Raw genomic sequence first — 6,000 nt, forward strand, 5'->3', positions numbered from 1 at the left:
ACAGAGGATGATTTTTCACCCCTGCTGTCTTTCTTGCTCTTTTTGTAGTTGTTAAATTCTGAGGCAATGGCTATTTTTGCTTCAAAATATGCAAATAACTAAACAAAGCAACTCCCCCTCCCGCTCCCACCAAACCCTGCCAGACAAACAACTGCAATGACACCAGCCCCACACCTTTCACTTAACTGATAGCACTCCATCAACTGCAGAGGAGGTGCGTCAGTTTGCGCCAGCAGAGAATGTGACCCAACGTGTCATGTTTGTTAAACTTGGACATTTTTCTTTTGTGAACTGCAGACAAGTAAAAGGAGTGGGAGAGACAGAAAGAAAGAGAAAGAAAAATATACACTTCTGGATGTTGATGCTGCTACTAAACTTTATCTCCCTGTCCAAATAAACCTTCCCCAAAGGCAATCTAGTAGATGCTCATCCACATGGCCAATAGTTTTACCTCAGGTCCAGATGTCTGTTGTGAGGTGACTTGTTTTACCCACACAACTCCTCAAGTCAACAAATGAGAATGACAATACATCATCAAATGCCAATACTTTTGCCAGTTCTACATTAAGCAAGAAGATGACAGGGAGTGTATGATGGAATTTAGGACAGGCAGGCATGTCTCTGAGATTTGTGACACTCAGGAGCTAACACCATCCTCAGTGGGATCAAATGAAAAGGAAGAGTTTACATGAGCAAGCATATACACACATCCACATACAAGACAGCATCTTCAGCAGCAGTTGTTATTAAGTGTCTCTAGGATTCCACAATGCACCCAAAGCATTCCTTAGCCATATGACCTATATGCTACGCTCAGAAAGTCACAGCAGCAACAATTATCCATGTAAAGTATAATGAAATAATAAACTCAGCCAGGTGCAGAACCAAAGCAACAGATCAAGCCAGGGCCCAGCCAGGATCCCTTTTCTTACTGTCAGTGCTGAGCTAAGGGTGGATGGTTTTGAAGATACAGCCCTGAGCTAGGAAAAGGCCTAGCGGCCAAGAAATTTGGATCTATGGATTGATTGTGATGACCAAGAAGAATGAGTCTGAGAGGTCAAAGTAAGATAGGGTGGGGCAGGGCATAACTGATCCCCTGCTTTCTGTTGCTTCCTCTGTTTGAATGTAGCATGCTGCTGTGCCATCTACAGAACTCCCTCTACTCTGGCATGTCCCCTATAGCTGCAGACCAAGATGGCAGTGGAGCAGCTGCTGTCTCCCTGGCAGGGAAAACAGTCCTCTCAGGATGGTTGCAGGACAGCTGTTGTAAAGAGGAACCTGAGCTGGTCCTAAGAGGTTCAGGAGAGGGAAACTGGTTTGGGGAGAACTGATTTTGAGTGTGTCTTTCACAACAGGAAGGCAGGATAGTCTGGGGGAAGGAGCACAGGCTTGACAGCCAGGCAAGCCTAAATTCTAAGCCAGGCTCTGCTACAGATTTGCTCTGTAACCTTTGGTAAGTCCCTTTCTCTACCTTATTTTCTTCATGTGTAAAATGAGGATGATAATAATACTTACCCTCCTTGCAAGGGGTACTGTGAGCATTAATTAGTACTGAGAATTAGTATTATCAAGCTGGGCATTGAATCACTGTGACAAATGCCTTATGCATCACATTTGATCTAATCTTTACACATTTCAAGTAGTCTTAAAAGTGCCGGCACCAAATTAAGCAGAAAGGAGTTAGACTTTTGGTTTATTTTTATTAGCCTTCATTAAGATTATATTTGTAAGTTACACAGAAATAAAATCAAATTATATCAGACAGGATCTCTGCCTAACTGCCTGCAAAAATAGAACATAGTTATAATCTCAAATTATAGGTTCTCAGCCGACACTGAGAAAAAGAATTGCATACATACGTGGATTATAAACTGCCTCTACTTGCTATTTTAAGCATCAGATGTTTTCCTTTAAATTCAGATTCAAATAACTTGAGTGTTTCCACATAATGCAGGCTGCATTAAAGTAATTAACATTTAATTAAAAGCAGGTTTTCCTCAGCAGGTCAGATTGTGAAGGGCTCGGTGTTGTTGCCATAGAAAGTGGAAGGCTGGGCTGTTTGGTTTCCAGAGAAGAAGCTGCTTATGTTCTTGCCCTGACAGTTTGAAATCACCCTTGGAAGGATCTGAAGATCCAAAGGCGGAGAGGTTGTCAGTGTCACAGAGACCATCAAACACTGCTGGAGAATGCCATTTTCTTTACAAATTCAGTGTATTGTTGTTAGGATATTTTTAATTGAACTGACTGTAGAGATTTAAAACTCATACTGGCACTTGATAAATGAATGTAACTGTTTGCTTCCTGTATGCTTTTGAATTATATGAGCAAAGCAGTACAATAATTTCTTCTTGTTTTGCTTTTCTTATTTTATTTATGTTCCTTTTCTCTGTTTTCTCCAGACTCTTCATTCTTCCCCCTGCTGGCCACTATGAGCCCAACTGGGCTCATTGTGAATATTGTCAAAGACTGGATTTAAGCACAAATTTGACTTTAAAACAGAATAGTTAAACCTCCTGCTCTAAATTGCAATTCTTATACTGAGATCCTGCAAGCAACAGTGACAAAGGGACCTAGGAAGGATCGAAATATTGTCAAGAGATTTAAAAAAATAGAGACTGAGTCTGAAATAAGGCAAACTAAATATAGGGGAAAAATAATCTGAAACAAAGATATGGGGGCCTCCAACCTGGTTCTATTAAAGTTAATGGAGGTGTTGCCATTAACTTCAACAGGAGCAGGATAAGACCCTGAGTGATAATGACCATGCAATGTAAGAATTCTGACTAGCCCCACTACTGGAAAGCGCACAGTAGAGTATCAGCTCTACTACCGCCTGAAAGGATGCAGTTTGTACAGCCATGCGGTGCTCAGCTCCAATGGCTAATGGGGCAGAGCCTTCCCCTCACTGCACCCACTTAGGGGTGGCTTGCACAGGTGGCAACACAAGCCTGGAGATGTTCGTGTGTCCCGTGTGCTCAAGGCTGCGACTGTAATGGACTCCCACAAAGAGTCTAGAAGAGGAAGGATGCTTGTGCCTTTTCCCTACCTTGCACAGCCATGTTGGGCAGATGTACTCTGGCCCTGCACCCATTTTAAACAGCCACTTGAACATTGCCCCTGCCTAGGGGCATCCTCAGATGGCACAAGGCAGTTGTAGTGGCTCCTACCCCACTTACCCTTTCAGCTGCAGGAGGCATATCTAGGAAATAAGAGTCGTGGCTGGGCTGTCGCTTGGCCCTGGCAATCTCTCAGGTTGCTCCTAAGAGTCAGAGGGAAAAGGGGGTCTTAAAGCTACCTTTCCCCCCACAAGCAGTATGGTATGGATCCATACAGCTTGCAGTAATGCAAATTAAAAAACTATATCTGCAAGAGCTTGTGACATTGCCTGCAAAGAGAGCTGTCTAGAAGTATGTGAAGAACCTAAACATAAAGAGCTAGACAAAGGGATTATTCAGGAGGGCTGGATGAAACCGATCATAGGAATAATTAGGTTAAATATTAGAGAAAAATTCCTAACAATAAGATCTATGCTTGGACTATGGACTAGTTCACCAAGGGAAGTTATGGAAATAATGAGTGTTTTAAAACTAGACTGAACAAAGCACTCCAAATTGATGCTCTAAGGAACTATCCTGTATCGGTGAAAGCATAACTAGATTACCTGATAGGTTTTTTTTGTCTATAATTTTTATGGTGCTATCAAATTTGGAACAGGTTGAGGATGGTCTTATGTTTAACAGAGACTATGATTAATACATGTCTCGTACCCAGAGACCTGAGGAGACTTAAAAGAGTATTTTCAAATTTTAAAAATGATTGCGCCCACCCCTCATTTTCTAAATTCCCTTTTCTATCACTAATGGATGTACCAGGTATCTGGGTGTAGACAAGTTGCATTGTTTTCAGGCTCCTCCCTCTCCATTGTGATTAACTATTTGTTATATCACCACTTGCTACCAAGCAATTGTGATGTCCCATAGCAAATAAGCTAAGGATGGGTCAACCATGCGGAATTTGAAATTTTATTAACCTTGTGAACCACATTTTCCAACAGCATTCACAAAACTAGCGCAAGTTTGCAGCCCCTTTCCCTCCTGTAATTTAAACCCAAAAGAGTGTTTTTTCCCAAAAGAGTAGTTCAATTAAAAGTATTTTTCTAGCTAACAAGAAGCTTGTGCTGTTAGGGATAGAAAAAGGCCCTGAGAGGTATCACGGCGGAAGTGGATAGTGTATAACCTGTATCTATTTTTCCATTTGATGTTTTTTCTTTTCTCTCTCTCTCTCTCTCTCTCGTGCCCATTATTGTGGTATCTGAACTTCGTAACCTCTTCCCCACTCTACTGCTTTTCTTTCAGTCTCTCTGCATCCATTTTTCATTTTGCTCACTCTGACCCATCACTGCATAGCTGCCCCCTTTTCTTGTAGTTGTACCTAAGATGAACCCAAACACAATAAATTTCAAATTTGATTCAAACCTGCAATCTTGCGGTGTTCAAACTGGTTTGAAATTAGGCATGTGAGTCTGGTCTTCCCTACATCAAATGAAACAAAATCAAACTGTTTTTAGAACCTACTTTCATATCATTCCTTTGGCAGGAGTGATTAGAGTGCTCAACTGCCAGCTATCAATGATATCCATCTAGCATGGATGATTTAGGAATAATAGGTGAGATTCATCACTCTTGCTACAATTTTAAAGTGACATAACTCCACTGAAATCAATGCAATCACACTGGTGTAAAACTGGAGTAACCCAGTGGTGAACAGACAGGCCCACTGAAATTAACTAGTGCCACTGAGGGAAATTCATATTTGTGTGCAGATGGCCCACGCAAAGTCAATGTGGGGCTTAAATAGGACTTAAGTGGTCAATAGATTTGATGTGCACAGGTGCAAATTTAACCTTAAATAAAATGTCAGAATACTCAAGTAAACAGCAAAGCAGTGCTTCTATCTGAAATGTACAAAGGCTATCAAATCATTCTTCATTTCATACCAAAGGGTGCCCACCCAACAGTTCCAGATGCCCAGCCATCCTTTAGCGTCACAAAGAAATAATACAACTGTATTAAAATGTTAAAATTGGATTTATTCCTAGCCTCCTCTACATCCTCTAACCACCATTTCTGGCACAAGTGAACACTTGGATGAGCAATCCCAGCACAATCATCCAGAAAGCCATGGATGGCTTTATTGCACTGGTGAGATCTGTTTCAGAAGCCACTGGACATTTAGAGTTGCTTCTCAGCTGGCTACATAGGGCCCAGATGCTGTAAATTGGTTAGCGTGCCTGTCCCCCACATTTCCATTTTTCTTTTGTTTCATCATTATTATAAAAAATTGGTAGATGGTTAATATTACAAGTCCAGGGCAAAACTACTCATACGTTCAGTGTAAGGACATTTCAATATTTAAAACAGATGGTTCCCAGTGACCTTACATGTCTCCTTTGTAAATGTATGTACTATCTTATAGAACCATCTGCATCCCAATATGCAGGTCATATGTTTCCAAGTGTTTCCTCGTTAACCAGCAGAAAATTCCATCTTCTGTCTGCCACGAAATAAAGGTTCAAGTTCTGCTCTCTGTTACACTGGTATAAATCTGGATTGGTTCCAACTGAAAGTAGACTTTGCCCCAAAGTGTTATGTGAGTGTCAGATTTTATACTGCTTATACTTTGCATTATTAATGTGTCAACAGCCGGTAGAATTTCAAGTACATAAGAGCACTTTTTAACACGACCTTAGCCAGAACATTTCAATCTGAGACAGTAGCTGTCGATAAAAACCTAGTCATTGGCAATGTGGGGACATTTCCCATTGTCCAACATTATATTGCATCAGCTGTGTTTCATGCAATACATGAAGGGGTGCAGAATAGTGCATGATTTCAGGCGTCCCAATATGGAAAGATTCAGCCTTGTTCTTAGCTATCTCTACACAGAGGAGTAGAACCAACATATGAAAGGCAACATTACACTCTCAGAGCCACTCCATGG

The sequence above is a fragment of the Dermochelys coriacea genome, chromosome 5 (genome assembly GCF_009764565.3).
Source record: "Dermochelys coriacea isolate rDerCor1 chromosome 5, rDerCor1.pri.v4, whole genome shotgun sequence".
In the NCBI taxonomy this organism is placed as follows: Eukaryota; Metazoa; Chordata; order Testudines; family Dermochelyidae; genus Dermochelys; species Dermochelys coriacea.